Below are 16768 nucleotides of genomic sequence, written 5' to 3' on the forward strand. Positions count from 1 at the left end.
ACGCAGGCTTTAGACAAGAAGTGACAATACTACACAGCTTTTTCCAAACAATAAATGACAACACAGGTACCAATAAATGTGCAATCTCTGACCATCATTAGTGACACAACTTTCCCATTCTTCAAGATGGAATCCGATGCTCCTGCCACCATCTGCGCCCCTGCACTCACTCCTTTCTTCAAGAGCGAATCCAATGCTCCTGCCCCCCCCCCCCCCAACCATAAATAGCCGAACCTCTTTACGTTGATGCACCACTCATTTCTCAGATCTCTCAAGTGCAAGTCTTCCTCAGCTCCACCAAGCCCACCAAAGAAACATTGGGAGACTACCGTACCTCAAGGTCTCGAACCACCAATGTGCTTTTGTGGTGACCTTTGCAAGCTCCGCGAGTCGCAGGACATCTCATACACCTAAGGGCTGCGCTTCTTCATGTGTGCCAACTATGAGTATGACAAGCCTCAACATGCAATATATGAGTATCAACCGGTATAACAACAGATGTCAGTCTCATCTCTGCCGATTTCGCACCCTGTTTTACTAACCGTTCATCTTGTTCTAAGGTATGTTATGATTAGGATCGATACACTAATAAGTAGATCTTAGTGCGAAATGTACATGCCACCTTCGTTTCCTCGTCATGTCGTCGTGGTTACAATCTTATGTAATGTTTTCACCCTATGTTTAATACTATATTTGTCGTCGTTCGCACCCCATAGCCACGTAATATGCTGCGAGTGCTAATTACTAATTTTTTATTCTCTGACTATTACATAACCTACTCCAAATTTTAATTCCAAATTTTCTTAAAACCCTTTTTTATTTTTTAAATTACATAAAATTTGATATTTTTAGGGAAAAAAGACCCTAACCGCCCCCTCAGAGAGCGGCAAGGGGGCTAACCGCCCTCTCAGAGGGCTACAACCCTCTCAGGGGCTGTAGGCGTCTAGTTTTATAATTTCTCCTATGAAGAATCTATTTATTTAAATTTTTAATCCAAAAAATATATAAAAAAAAACTCTGCTTCCTAGGCAGAGAAGGCTGATCCGGCCTGATTAGCGCACGTGGTGACCCAGCCCAGCCGACCACGCTCTCTCTTCTTCCTCCTGCTCCATCCCCCTCCCATCTCTGTTTTCGTCCGACAGCAGCATCGACAATGGGGAAGACAAAGACGTATACGTCGTATCTAGGCCGGACTTCGCTGAGAGATTGCCAAAATGAGTTCGTTCATGCGTCCAGAAGCTAGAGCCAAAGACGAATTCAACTGAGCCCAACGAGATGAGGAGATGACCTCAAGACCGAGTCGCCGGCCGAAATCAAATCCACCGAAATTGGGACAAGTCTAAGGTAGATTCCCTTTAGAGCTCGAATAGGAAGATTCCAGGTGGATCATGCAAGCTTTTGCCCAGATAAACTCTACCCGAGCCGGTTTATCTAGAGAGATCAAGTTCAAACTGTACCCGCCACCGCAAAAGCTAATCTAACATGATTACAACCCCCTCTCCTCTCCTGACTATAAGTATGCCCCCAGAGCCCCTCCTCTCGCCATCACCAACCTTTCGCCTAATAAACCAAGGTCTTTTAGCCACCAGAGAGCATTTTTGACGAGCTCCATAGATCGCCGCTGACATTGCTCATCGCCCACCCAGCCAGAGCCTTGCCGACGATGGCGTGACCCCTGGATGAGTTGGTGGTGGTCTGCTGGTGCTACTCCACCGCTCATCAGTGTTATTGGAACATGACAACGAGGTTCCGACGAAGTCCGACAAGTGCATCGCCGCGGGAGCTTCTGCACCGCCGTCTACCGCGTTGGAGCTGAACGAGGTGAGATGTCCATCGTTCAATCCGCTGTATACTATCGCGATTAGATCTAGGACGTATCACTTCGTGTTTTAGATCTCGAACATCCGATCCAAAACCTACCGCCTAGATTTAATGAGCCTAATGTCAACATCTGTCCGGCGACTTACACCTTAGGGCCACGTCGGACAGCCATGTCCACGTGCCACCTCAGCCAAATCATCAATGTGTTGGGTCTCGCCAGCGTATGGTGCTGAGTCAGCACTCCCAATCAGCAAGTAATTTCTTTTTATTTGTTTAATGCTTTATTGTTGTCATAAAGGGCATATGTTGCGCAATAAGTAGATTTTCAATATAAAAATAATTCTAAAAATAGGAATAATTTTTAAAATAATTTAGTAATGTTTTAGTAATACTTATTAATTCAATTTAATGATTTTATATAGTTTAATAATTCAAATAAATTTCAAAAAACCTTAAAATCCCATAAATCATATATTCCTCTAAAAAATTCTAAAACGAAATCCTAATCATATAATTTTATCTATAGATAATCTTTTTGTCTTGTTTTAATCTTTTGAAAGGCATAACTTGTTAACCGTAGCTCCAAATCTTTCGCCAAAATTTCCAAAAAAAAATGTGATTTTGCGTGTGATGATGTTTGTTGTGTGTTATTTAGTTCTTTGTGATCTTGGTGTTTATTTATTGCCTTTTTTCTTATGTTCATTAATAGATGCCAATATTCCAAAGGAGCTACAAGAACTTAAGGACCAAGACTTCGAAGACCTAACTGAGTATTCTAAAGGTAAGTTGTGTTCTTGACCATATTGATCCTAATTTTTAAATTTTTTTGTTTTATAAACCTTCATGCTAATAATATTGCTAGGTACCCCAAAAGTTAGGCTTTATCCTAGTTTTCCTTTATCATCTTTGTTGACATGGTTTTAGTTGTGGAAGGGTAGATGATACTTAGCCTTACTTTGGGATGATGATCATGATAATGACTCAACTGAATATGATAATGATCCTATGAAACAATGATAAAAGATGGTGATATAATTTTTTTAGCAACATGAAATTTGGATTTGAGCAAGTGGCTTGATGAGTTCGGTACAGGATGTACGGTTGGCTTTGTGGCAGTCTTGCTCAAATCTATGGACTGCTTCATAAAGTGATCTTTCTGAGTTAATAATACAACCAAAAGGCTGGTATGGGATGTGCCTAGCCAACTAATTTGTTTTACTCTCAGCATTGTGTAGACCATTGGTTATATGGAATGAAATGGTGTACTTCTGGGGTTTCCATAAGGCACAAGAGGAGGCTTCATTGATGAGGTGTATTTACGCAACGTTGAAACCTTAGCGGGTATGCAAATGTTGAGAGGAATATTGTAAAGGCTTTATAATGATTTCCCTAGTCACACACATCGGAAGTGTGTAAGTGTTTGATCGTCATGGGTAAAATGGATAATCATGACTTTTGGGTGAAGTGTACAACCTTCACAATTACAAGTGGCAAAGAAGATATCACATGATTAGAAGTTGACAATTTGGTTGGTTTGGTCAATCATAGTGATGGAAACTATGATTTAGGTGTTGTTCAGCCTTGGTGGCGGGAACAATGGTTAAGGAGTTAGAAGGTTATTTAAGTCAAGATAGTTAGAATTTTGATGTGGTTATTTATTCATTGTTATTCACTTAATTATTACTTGCTTTACAATGGTTTTAAACTAGGTGTTGTTTTATGCAAAAGAGCCATATTGCCATGTTATTGTTCAAGCCTTCATATGTACATTATTTCCTCATAACCTAACGAGTACGACAAGTGCTCACACTTGCTATTACCAAATACTCAGTTGGAGAAGATGTTACAGAATTCATAGAGGATGGATCATTCTAAGTTATTTTCTACGCCGGTTTGCTTGTAGAGTCATTGTGAATGATAGAGTTTTTATAGTTCCACTACAGTTTTTATTGGATATTGGTCCTTGAAGGTCACTTTTTGTAAAGACGTTTAATTATGATTAAGTGGGATATTGTAATGATATTCATCTATAAAGTCACTATATGTTGGTATTGATTTATTTTTTTGGATCGCTCTCGATAAAGGTGATATTAGAGCCATATCGTCGAAAAACGCAGCCATAAATAGCATGATCAACCCTAAAAAATATAACTTGAAAAATCTAAAAGCTATGCTCAAAGACTTCTCATATTTCTCTCTTCTTTTGATAGTTTATTTACTTATCCCTCTGCTTAAACCTACAGATAGCCTCAGATCTCAATGAAGTGCACTACTCCAACGGATTGCGCAATGGGATTCTACCAAGGATGCTTTGGTCCATGCTTTCAGATATGGGACATCAAAAGAAACCATTGTACCAGGGAACAAGACAAGCAAATGGTACGGAGTGGAGTCTCACCATCTTCATCTATGGAAGTCGTGCCCAGAAAGGAGAATTCCGAGTTGCTCGCACGTACTTGACGGAGATAAGAAGGGATATCTTTGAAGAAGGCATACAGTATGTTGCACGCCAAGCTCTCTACTGTGTGTGCCTGGACTATGGACCGCATATCAAGGACTCACTATACCACTACATCCCTATCCGTCTCCTTGCAAGCCCGGAGATAGTCGTCCAATGCTACTACAATGAAGCAAGTGTCACACTTCAGTTGCAAGTTCAACTCACCATTACCATGGACGAACTCTATAAGCATGCTATGTTGAAACTGAAGATCATCCATCAACGCATGGAAGATACTAAAGAAGAGAACATGGGCCTTCACCATCGCCTACATGATAGTGCTACGCCTACACCACCCTCACATCTAAGCAAGAGATCGTGCTCCAAGCCTCTTTCATACTTTGGATCCAAATGCCAGAATAGCGACTCTGAAGGAGAACCTGCCACCGCACCATGTGTACCCAATAGGAACTAGCAATCCCATTATAAGAGATAGATCAATAGTGTCCCATATGTCATTTTGGGATTTTTATGGATCTTATTGTTTGTGAGTGTCAGATGTGAGTTACAGGAATGCCCCTAAACACCTTGTCTGCATCCACATCTTAGTAGTAAGTTATGAAGATAATAAATTAATGGAGAAGAATTTCTAAAGTAAAAGAAGTCTCTATCAACATAGACCTTCTTTAGAATCTTATGCTTTCCTCTCATCTGTCTCCTAGGTGAACACTAGGAATAACGCTGGAGGCAGTGATAACCACTTCACACCCCCACCTCCTCCACCATTCCTGATGTGTATGGAACATCTTATGGCTATGCAAACTCATATTCTGCAAGGGATAGCCCAAGCAATGGCCAACATGCAGCAAGCATCGTAGACTCAACCTCCCCCACAACCATAGCATCACAACAAATTCAAATTAGGAGAATTCATGAGGACTAAACCACCCACATTCTCCCACACCATTGAAATACTCGCTGTTGATGATTGGTTGAAGAAAATAGAGAAGAAGCTATTGATCACGCAATGCAATGATCGTGATAAGGTCATGTATGCTACTCACCAACTCATGTGCCCTGCTGCTGACTTGTGTGATGCCTTTTGCAATGTTCATGAGGATCATGAAGAAATCATCTTGGTGGAATTTAAAGGAGCTTTATGTTGCCACCATGTACCAGCACACGCCATTAATATGATGAAGGAGTTCCATAACTTGAAGAAAGGATTTATGTCAGTGAATGATTATGTGAATAAGTTCACTCAGCATTCAAGGTATGCACCAGAAGATGTGGACATAGATGAAAAGAAGTAGGAGACTTTTTTTGGATGGACTAGTCGGTGGGATGATAACTCAACTAAGCACTTATGACTACTCAGATTTCACCATCTTGTGAACAAGGCACTAATATTGGAAGACACACGTCGTATGCTGGGAGAGGACCACAAGAGAAAGTTGGCTGCACAAGCATAACACTAAGTCAGCAATTCTTACACATGCACCATGCCTTAGCAGGGTAAGCAGTATCAAGCATTTAATCAGTTCAGGTCTCAAGCATCAGCACCTCATCTTCTTATCAGCCACCCTGCTCAAACAACAATGCATCAGCTCTAGCTAAGAATCCCAATCCTCAGGCTACAGCTGGTTGCCCGTGCTTCAACTGTTAGGAGATTGGACACTTCGCCAATTAGTATCCCAAGAGGCGGTAGAATCAAACACTAGTTCCTTTCAACCTGAATACACCAGTCAAGACTCCTGCACCAGCTTAGAATTGTAATCGGTACTAGACTCCTGCTCCACCTAACAGAGCTCAACAGAACCATTTGAAGGGACGCATGAACCACATGAACGCAGAAGAAGCTCAGGATGCACCAAATGTTGTACTTGGTATGTTCGTCGTCAACTTAGCCCTTGCGTTTATTTTGTTTGATTCTGGATCTTCGCACTCATTTATTACTTCCAAGTATGTGGCCAAGTATAGTATGCCAGTAACAACTTTGAAGCATAAAATAATTAACTTGCAATGAGGAGAGATGAGAGCTAGTCTCATATCCCCCAAAGTAAACCTTAAATTAAGCAACGTGGGAACAAGAATAAGAGCTAAAGGTAGATTTTTTGAAGAGGGCATCACTCTTTCAAATATGCGAAATACTAATATTCTCTCTCAAGACATACAAGGGCAAATTACAAGAGCATGTGCATAACAATTAAATCACAAAGTGAACTCGTTATTCGCTGTTCATGCTTTCTTGGTAAAGGATTGGATGTTACTAACTTGTTGTTATATTTGTTTCTTAGGAATATAGGAGAAACACCACAACATGACCTGGACATCACCCCTCAAAGGCCAAGTCAAACTGGACTCCAAATTGTTCTCAATTTGGAGTCTACGGACACTATGTCAATAAAACAGGCACAGAAAGTCCAATGGAGGTGTTCTTGTACTTGCTAGAAATCTTACGACGAGACCTTCCAACAAATCTAGTCTCACACATAGATTCCTTGGAAATCAATCAGAATTGATGAAATAATGTGCTTCATCATCGTTTTGGGCCGTGTAGGGCATTGTAAGTGTGTTGGGGTCCAAGCCCACGTTGTGTGTGCCCTCCCCACAACCACAACCCAAGGTCCTCCTCCTCATGCTTCCCTATCATATATTCAGTATTCGTCATTGTTTAGACTCGGGTTTTCTTAGTATTATTCTACCACTTTGCAGTTTCATGCTAGTTCGGTTTGAGGAACCCACAGTGAACTTCATCTATATTCGTAATAGAATTTTAGACTGCATCTTCTATTCTCTTGCTTGTGTTTTTGATTCGCATGCAAGGAAAGCTATCTTGGCGAGGCCAACCATGTTCGGCACGGTTGATAACCACATAGTAGTGGTGTAGTGGTTGCGAGGGTTTTTGATCTGTTCTAGTTGGAGCCTTTGGAAGATCAACATCAAAACTCCACCAATCAATGTATCTCACACCTTTTAGAAGATCGGGCCATACTTCCATTAGTTTCATCATCTGTTTGGAGATCAGCCTGAATCACAAGGACGAGACTCACTTAAGGGGGTAGGTTTTGTAACAATCCAAATTTCTAAACATTAATAAAATTTATATTTATATGAAGAAAATAAATAGCAAAGTAAATAAAACCTAAAGAGAAGTATGTATATGTATATATACATATAGGTATGTATACATGGATATAGAAGCAAAAGGTTTAACTCTATTAGGTTTATATGCTATATATGAAATGATGAGTAATGTTGGCCTGATCTTCCGATAGGTAGCGATAAGTCGGTGGGTGGAGAACTCGACGTTGATGATCCAAAGGCTTCGTCCCGAACAGATCGTCTCCCTTGCAATCACTACACCACAGCTCCGATGGTTATCAACCGTGTCGCGCGGTTGACCTCGCCAAGAAGGCTCAATCCCTGCAAGCGTACCGAGAACACAAGCAAGAACGTAGAAGATGCAATCTGAAATATTACGAATTGAATTCAAGCACTCGAAGTTGGGGTTCCACAAACACTTGCGGCGGCCTAGTCGGGGTTCCGGAACAAGAGCGAAAATCTCACAACTGTGTGTAGATCAATATCTAAGCAAAACCCAACCCTAATTAGGGTGGCGGCTACTGTATATAAAAGACTAGGGTCGGCCAAGGACCCCTGGACGTGTCCCTAATGGACTCCAACACGTTACACGGCCCAACGGTCCAAAAGATGGTGGCGCAGCACCCTGATAGATTCTGGACGTCCACTTGTTTCGACAATTCCCGTTGACTCAGAAAGAATTTGGACATGGTACCAGTACCGTTGGAAAGCTTATCTCCTTAGCTTTCCAACCATGTGTATAACGTTAAAAACGGAGTCCGTATGCGTCCTGAGCGACGATTTTAGTGCGGACTGGTCCTGGACTCCGAAACGGACTCGAACTGGATTGGGCCTCCACCTTGGCTTGGGCGCCCATGCTGTTCTTCTCCCGTGTTCCTAAGTAGCAATACATCACAATTATTAAGTAGCATCCCATCCTCATCAAAGTATAAAGGAACACTAAGGAACGAGCTCACCTCATGATTTAGTTGACGTGCACGAGCTCGTGTCAATGGACCTAGTGTTGGAGGAATGCTCGGTGTGTGTCTATCCGAAAGAGTGATGTCCTCGCCATGAAACGTATATAAATATATATGAAACATACATAAATATATCTGTACATATATAAAAGTATGCATCTGTATGTGTAAAGTAACATATACATGTATGTGTACATATACAAGTATAAAAAGAAATAGAATAGGAAAAAGAAAGCAAAAAAGAAAGATTAAAAACCTAATCTGGCCGACTTTGCCCAGACTATCCCACCTTACCCTCTCTCTCCCCTCTTCCTTCCGACCAATGGCCCGTTTAGTCGGCCTTCACCCTCTCTCCTCTCTCCCTTGCTTCTTGGGTCGAGATGGCCGATTCGGCCCTGTTAGTGCGGTGGTGATCCAGCCCACTGGCTGCCCTCCCTCTTCCTCCTCCTGGTCCATCCCACTACCTTCTCTATTTTTGTCTAGCGACATCACCTGAGAAACTAAGTTGAAATATGCCTTGGTTTATATACAATGAGTGGTTGATAATATTATTGTTTTGGTTTGTTGATTTGTGAATTGCATGAGCATGGTTGTGTACTATAATTATGATCATGACTAACCAAAATTGCGGAGAAAATGGAGTGGGCATTTATGTCTCTGAGTCCAGGAAAATTGCATATGCTGCATGGTTCGGCGCTGGGTAATGTGTACACGCCAGATGGTCCAGTGCTCGGGAAGACTTCATCCTGGAGAATTTCAGCTCAGAAGCAAAGTTGAAGTACACGTCGGATGATCCGGCGATAAAGTGAAGAAAATGCCAAACTATTTCTTGCAGAGAGATTACAAAATGGGTTCTCACAAGAATGTACATGCCGGATGGTCTGGCGATGGGCAAATGTACACGCCAAAGTATTTCATCCCAGAGGCAAATATTGAAGTGTACACCGGATGGTCTGGCGATGGAGTGAAATGAACGTCAGAGCTTTTCTTGCAGAGAGGTTGCAAACTGGCTTTGGTGAACTTGTATTTGCCGGATGGTCCAGCATTCAAAGAGATGAATGCTGGATGCTTCGCCAGAGCATTTCTTGCAGAGATGTTGCAAGATGGCTGGTCTGGAGAAGAAGTACATGCCAGATGGTCTAGCACTCAGAAATTATGAACATCAGATTATTCGGTGTTCACGATTTGGAACTAACCGAAGATGGTTTGGAGATATATGTGTGTTTGTCTCATGATGTGCAGGTGATGGATGCAACTTGGCGGTCGATGGTGAAATGATTGGGGCAAAGCATGGTTCTTGGTGCTGGACGATCGAGGAGGCTGGGCAAAGTCAAGGGTGGTCCTAGCTGTGCACATAGATGTCAAGCAAATGAGATGCTAGTGCAAGTGACAAGGCGTCTTCGGGCGAAACCAATTCCCAGGGTGTGACGGGATCAAGAGTGGGATAGACTTGACGGTGGTCAAGATCACAAGACAGAGTACATATGCCGACATCGTGATGCTTGCTTGAGGTGAAAGGGCAGTGAGTCACGCCTTGAGAAGTGTGCGGGGTGGTTTCGCTGTTTGACCTCAAAACCATGGAAGGATGAGGTGCACATGGCATCATCACGAAGCTTGTGTCAAGGTGAAAGTTATGAAGAAGCCATGGCCGTTCGATGGAAGGAGCGAAAAATGGACCAAAATGCCCTGGTAGGGTAGGAGGCTATTAGAAGTGATGGGTATTTTGGGAAAACTTCAGAAAGCTTTGTATGGGCTATTTGCCTATTTGAGGGGAGAGCTTGCAGTGTACCATCCTTATAGCATTGTGTGAAGGGGACATGCAGATGTACATACTCTATGTTACTTTTATTCCATTTGCATTGCATCTCATCTTGTGAGATAATCATTCTAGTTGAGCTTTGATTTGTATGTCTTTAACATTTTCAGTTGCTAGACTTGAATTTTGACTAAGTTGAGTAGTTACGTGGAGCAATCTTTTAAACTTAGGCTCTTCTTGATGGCTTGACATGAATCATTACAAGCAACCTAGGTTTCATAAAGATGAAAATTGGCAATTTTATGAATCATGTAGACTATGAAATGCTACATTCTTGGTCACCATTTTCATAATTGCTTTGGCTTAGTTAATGCTTGTGTTAAGGCTAGTTTGATAAATATCTTGCTCTAGACTTCTTGGTTCAAGATAGTGGATTGAGGAACATTGCACTATGTTTTGTCTTTGTCAAATGTTTAGCTCATGATAGAACCTTGAGGGAACATGTGTTCCTTGTGTCACAGAGACAATACTTCACTTGATCTAAGTGAAAACTTGATAATTTGTGCAATTTAAATTCTTTTGAGAAAACAAGGTTCTTGTGCTAAAATATGATCCAATTCGGTTGTCTTGATATTTCATATGATTTGCCAAAGAAGTAAATCCATTTTTTGCTAAAGTCAACTTGAGGTTAACATAAATCACAAACAAATGTGTCTAAATGATCAATTTTTTTCTAATCACTTGATCTAACTAAATCTTTGTTTCATAAGTGAGCATTTGCAAAGTTTACTATGATGAATACTTGCTTACCTAGTTTGAGATTGAAGTATACTAGTTCTTGGTGCTTGTATCGCCTCGGCATGAGTGAGTGCTTATGTGGTGGTCAGTTTTAACATTATTTGGCTACTTGAAATTAAATGCGCTAACAATTCGTCAGGATTAGCTTGTGGTAAAATATAATCCAATACGGTTATCTTGATGCTTCATCTGATTTGCCAAAGAAGCAAGCACATGCTCTCATGTCACTATCTATTTTTTGGCCTTTATGCAATTGTGAGCTCCACATTCTACTCTCCATAGCCCTTTGATGTTTCTAGCCTGTACAAATGCTTTGTGGTATACTTGTGAAAGATCCTTAGGTTTGCATATTCATGCATTTCATGGCGTTTTTGGTCCTTAATGTTTGCATTGCCAAAAGGGGATAACTTATGCACTAAATCACAAAGAAGAATCTTGCATAATGAAAACAATGCATTCATCAAGGGGGAGCTTTTGCATATTTGGCTTGTCTTTGCCTCTTTTCGAGCTTTTGCGATCATTCTTATGCTAAGTGATATCTTTTGCTTTCTCTTGAGTTTTTGGTCACTAGGATAAGCTTCTCTTATTGAAAGTTTTCAAACCAAAATCTTTATTAGTAGGATAAGCTTCGCTGGAGCATTTCTTGTAGAGAGGTTGTAAGATGGCTAGTCTGGATAAGAAGTACACGTTGGATGGTCCAGCGCTTAGAAACTGTGAGCACCGGATTAGTCGGCGTTCATGATTTTTCTGGGATGTGTCTTAAGCTGAGGATTTCGACTATGAACTAACTGGAGATGGTTTGGAGATATGTGTGTGCTTGTCTCATGATGTGCAAGTGATGGATGCAACTTGGTGGTCGATGGCGAGATGATTGGGGCAAAGCGGGGTGCTTGGTGCTGGACGATTGAGGAGGCTAGGCGGAGTCAAGGGTGGTCCTAGTTGTGCACATTGATGTCAAGCAAAGCATGAAAGGAAGGATGAAGACGGCATGTTGACAAAGTCAAGCGAAGGGTATGCCGGTGCAAGTGACAAGGAGGCTCGAGAGATCGGGAGCTTGAGAGACCTGCCGAAGGCCAAGATCGCAAGACGGAGTACATGTGTCGACATTGGGATGCCTGTTTGAGGTGAAAGCAAGTGGCAATGAGTCACTCTTTGAAAAGCGTACGAGGCAGTTTCGCGGTTTAACCTCAAAACCATGGAAGGATGGTGTGCACGTGGCATCATCGCGAAGCTTGCATCGAGGCGAAGCTAAGTTATGAAGAAGCCATGGCCATTCGATGGAAGGAGTTAAAAATAGACCAAAATACTCCGGTGGTAGGTAGGAGGCCATTGGAAAAGGGGGTATTTTGGGAACAAGAAATCTTAAGTGCTACGCAACCTCCCCAGGCCTATAAATAGAGGGTTAGAGCTATGTGGGAGGTTTGAGCAAACCATTTGAGCTTTGAGTGCTAGGTTTTAGAAGAGAGAAAATGAGAGCTTAGCCTTTGTAGTAGGTGAGAGCTTTTTGTGAGGAAAACATCTTGTAATCTACCGAAAAGAGGGTTGTCCTCCATAAGAAATGAAGATGTTGTTACCTTTGTTGCTTGTGTTCATCTTCTTCTAGTTTACTTCTATTGGCTTCCTTGTTTTGTTGTGAGTTTTGTATTTTCGATGGTGTTTTCGTTTCGGTTGTTGTGCTAAAATTTTCCCACCTTACGAAGGTGTTCTTCTTGTTGCTAGAGGCATAAAATTCACATAAAAATATATGCAAGTGGATCTTGAATTCCCTTACCTCTAGATCATCAAATCGGAGAACATCTCCTTCCCGTGATCTTTTCTTTGGAGCAAAGGTTTCTTCCATCAAGTTGCTATATTTATGTGGCGATGACTCGTGGGATGAGTGTCAATGGAACCTAGGGTTCATATCCACCCATGAGAGCCATGTGTTTCATGAGAGATTTCTATAGCAACTTGATTATCTCCGGTTTTTGCTTCCGCTTTGTTTTGAGGTGTGTTGGGTGACCAGAATAGGAGATTGCCATCAAAGAAATTTGTGAGGCACCTATTCACCACCTCTAGTCACCATTCTTGGTCCTACATCACCGACAAAGGGAAGACTAGCATGTGTACAATGTATCTAGGCTGAACTTCGCTAGGAGATTGCCAAAATGATTTCACCGAAGCATCTAGAAGCTAGATTCCAAGATGAATTCGATTGAGCCCGACCCGATGAGGAGATGACCTCAAGATCGAGCCACCGACCGGAATCAAATCCACCAAAATTGGGACAAGTCCAAGGTGGATTCCCTTTAGAGCTCGAATAGAAAGATTCTAGGTGGATAACATGAGCTTTTGCCCAGATAAACTCAATCCAAGCTTGTTTATCTAGAGAGATCAAGTTCAAACTATACCTGCTGCCACAAAACCTAATCCAACAGGATTGCAACCATATGTCCTCTCTTGACTATAAATATGCCCCAGAGCCCCTCCTTTTGTTGTCACCTACCTTTCGCCCAACAAACCAAGGTCTTTTAGCCATTTCTCATAGCCTGACCAACCAGAGCCTCACCAACGATGACATGACCGCTCGACGTGTTTGTGGTAGTCTGCTGGTGCTACTCCACCACTCGTCGGTGTTATTGGAACCCAACAACGAGGTTCCGGCGAAGTCTAATGAGGTGAGATCTCTAATGTACGATCTTTCATATATAGTCGTGACTAGATCTAGGGTGTAACCCTTCATATTTGGGATCTCGTCCATCTGATCCAAAACTGCCCACCTAGATTTAATGTCATTAACGGCGACATCCATCAGGTGACTGACTCCATTAGGGCCACATCCGATGGCCACATCCATGTGCCACCTCAGCCAAATCGCTGACGTGTTGGGCCATGTCCGCGTATGGTGTTGAGTCAACAGTCCTAGTCAGCAGTTAATTTCTTTTTATTTGTTTTAATGCTGCGCTGATGTCATAACGGGCATATGTTGCGCAATAAGTAGATTTTCAATATCAAAATAATTCTAAAATTAGGATTAATTTAATAATTCTAAAATTAAGATTAATTTGAAAAATAGTTTTAAAAAGTTTTAGAAATATTTATTAATTATTTTTAATGTTTTTATATAGTTTAAAAAATCAAATAAATTTAAGAAAAATCCTGGAAAATCCCATAAAATCATATATTGCTTCAGAAAATTCTAGAAAAATTCCTAATCATAAAGTTTCATCTATAGATATTGTCCTACTTTAATCTCTTGAAAGACATAAATTTTAACCAAAGCTCTGATTTGACCCGTTCTTGCGCCAAAATTTCTAGAAAAATATGATCTTGTCTGTGATGATGTTTGTTATATGTTATTTGGCTCTTTTTGGATCTTAGTGTTTATTTGTTGTCTTTTCACTTATGTTCATGAGTAGATGCCAATGTTCTGAAGGAGCTAGAAGGACTTCAGGACCAAGACTTCGAAGATCTGAATGTGTATTATGAAGGCAAATTGTGTTCTTAACCATATTGATCCCAATTTTAAACATGATTTGTTTTACGAACATACATGCCAATAATATTGCCAAGAATTCCAAAAGTTAGGCTTTACCCTAGTTTTCCTTTATCATCCTTGTTGCTATAGTTTTAGTTTGGTATGGAAGGGTAGATGATACTTAGTCTTTCTTTGGGATGATGATCATGATAATGGCTCAACTAAATATGATAATGGTCATATGCAACAATGATAAAAGGTGATTATCTAATTTTTGTAGCAACATAGAATTAGGATTTGAGAAAGTGTCTTGATGAACCGGTACATGATGTACAGTTGGGTTTGTGGTAGTCTTGCTTAAATCTAAGGACCGATTTGTGCAGTGATCTTTCCAAGTTGACAATACAACTACAAGCCTGGTATGGGACGGGCTTAGCCAATTAATTTACTTTACTCTCAACATTGTGTAGACCATTTTGTTGTATGAAATGGAAGGGTGTACTTCCAATGTTTTCATAAGGTGCAAGAGGGGGCTTTACGTTGATGAGGTGTATTCATGTGGCAGTTAGATGAGCATTGTAAAGTCTTTGTAATAATTTCACTAGTCGCACACCTCATAAGTGTGCAATTTTTTGATCGGCATGGGAAAATGTATAATCATAACTTGTGGGTAAAGCTTTAGAGGTGGTACTATTGTTGTCACCGGTGAAAACTGTAAAATATGTCACCATAGCAAATTAGTACTAGAATCGAGTTGCCCATAAAATGAGGACGCCCTTGCGCACAAACACATACTCATAGCTATAGGGTAAGAGTATGAATTTCTTGTATTGGTGGTGAAGCAGACACTTCCATAAGTAGGCCTCGGTGAAGTCTGGATTCTTCGTTACAAGTTTCTGGTTCATAAGGCCAAGATCGATGAATCCTACTTTCTTATCTAAGTCTTGTTCGTATGCTTGGATCTCCATTCTATGAAAGAGAGAAGTTAGCTATGCAATTTCAAGGTGCAAGATCATATAACGTGAAGTATATACATAAGTCACTTACAGAGTCCATGCTCTGACTATAGCCACATCAAGGGCATCTTCCTTGTATAGTTCATACAAGTGCAAGAATTCCAACCAGAAGAAGCCATTCCCGTTGAGGAAATATTCATCTTTGTATCTCACAGGGAACGCCTAAAAACCATGCCTGGACTGCTCCAAGTACCATTGATGTAATCGACGCATTTGAGTTGCAAGGTTTCTTTCTATATCTGGTTTGACCAACGGTTTGTGCAACTCAAACGGCCATATAACATCTGACTTTGATATATCCACTCCCACAGTAAGTCATGCTAGTTCTTCTACTATTAATCTAAAAGAATCTAGGAAGTCCACAATGCTTGGAGCATCCTTAATGATTGGGCCTGGTTTGCTCTTGGCCTGCATCTTGCTGATGCATTCATAGTCAGTCGGCGGTTTACTTGAAGCGGACCCGCCTGTTTAGCTTTTGTCATTTTCATGAAAAAATTCAAGGCATCTTTAGACATAACAAGCTTTGGTGGAGGTGGTGGAGGATGGAAATGAGACATGACACTAGCATCCACAACCTTTTTTGTTTCTTCAGCAGTGAGTGAATAGACATCCTTAGGTTCCGTCAACTTCTTATATGCCACTGACTTCTTAGATGATGTCGTCTGCTTAGATGTTGTAGAACCTGATTTTATTTTCTGAGCTGATGGCTGGCTTCTGGATGGTGCTGGCTTCTTGAGCGATGGCTAAGGAGGTGGAGTTCTTTTGGGAGATGACTGAGGAGAGGGAGATCTTCGAGGCGACGGTGGCCCAGGGTGTACTGTGAGAGTAGAGAGTCTCGGGAGCTATCCCTGTTGGAAACACTATGTGGACCTTCTCCCACATGATGAATGTGTGCTCGTTCTCTCCTATAGTATTCGCCCCCTCCTCTGTGGGGTAGTACACCTCAACATAGCAGTACTGGTCAACTGCCTCATCTACTTTGACCATGGTGTAGCCCTCCGGTATCGAACGTCCGTGCAAATGTTTAGGCCAACCTCAGATAGGGTGTCCAGCTCGTCTTGAGAGAAGCTACTCTCCAAACTAGTAAGACTGACACATAAATGCTGACTTGCGAAAAATGCTTTCTCTCTGAACATGTAAAAGAAAACGATTTAGGTCAACCTCAGATACCTAGCAGCATTTGCATCAGATTATGGAGATAATTATCTCCTTTCATCATTTGCTCATCTAACAATATTGATTTACATTGCCATCTAACAGTAGGATCATAATCACCCTTATACATGGCCCAATGTACTCAGTTAACAATATCGATTTACATTGCCATATGATTGATTCTATTAAACACATGAACTCTCTTTACAACTAAATAAACCAATCTCTCTGTCCATATGGCAATATCACAACATCAACAAC

General features: G+C 41.2%; 1 long non-coding RNA gene across 1 annotated transcript; it reads left to right on the forward strand.

Moving 5' to 3' along the window:
* Positions 1-1532: 1532 nt before the first annotated feature.
* Positions 1533-4510, forward strand: LOC133930379 (uncharacterized). The gene is made up of 3 exons (XR_009911749.1): positions 1533-1821; positions 2531-2602; positions 4065-4510. It is a non-coding gene; the product is annotated as an uncharacterized LOC133930379 (long non-coding RNA).
* The last annotated feature ends 12258 nt before the right edge of the window (positions 4511-16768 follow it).

This window comes from Phragmites australis, chromosome 10, assembly GCF_958298935.1.
Source record: "Phragmites australis chromosome 10, lpPhrAust1.1, whole genome shotgun sequence".
In the NCBI taxonomy this organism is placed as follows: Eukaryota; Viridiplantae; Streptophyta; class Magnoliopsida; order Poales; family Poaceae; genus Phragmites; species Phragmites australis.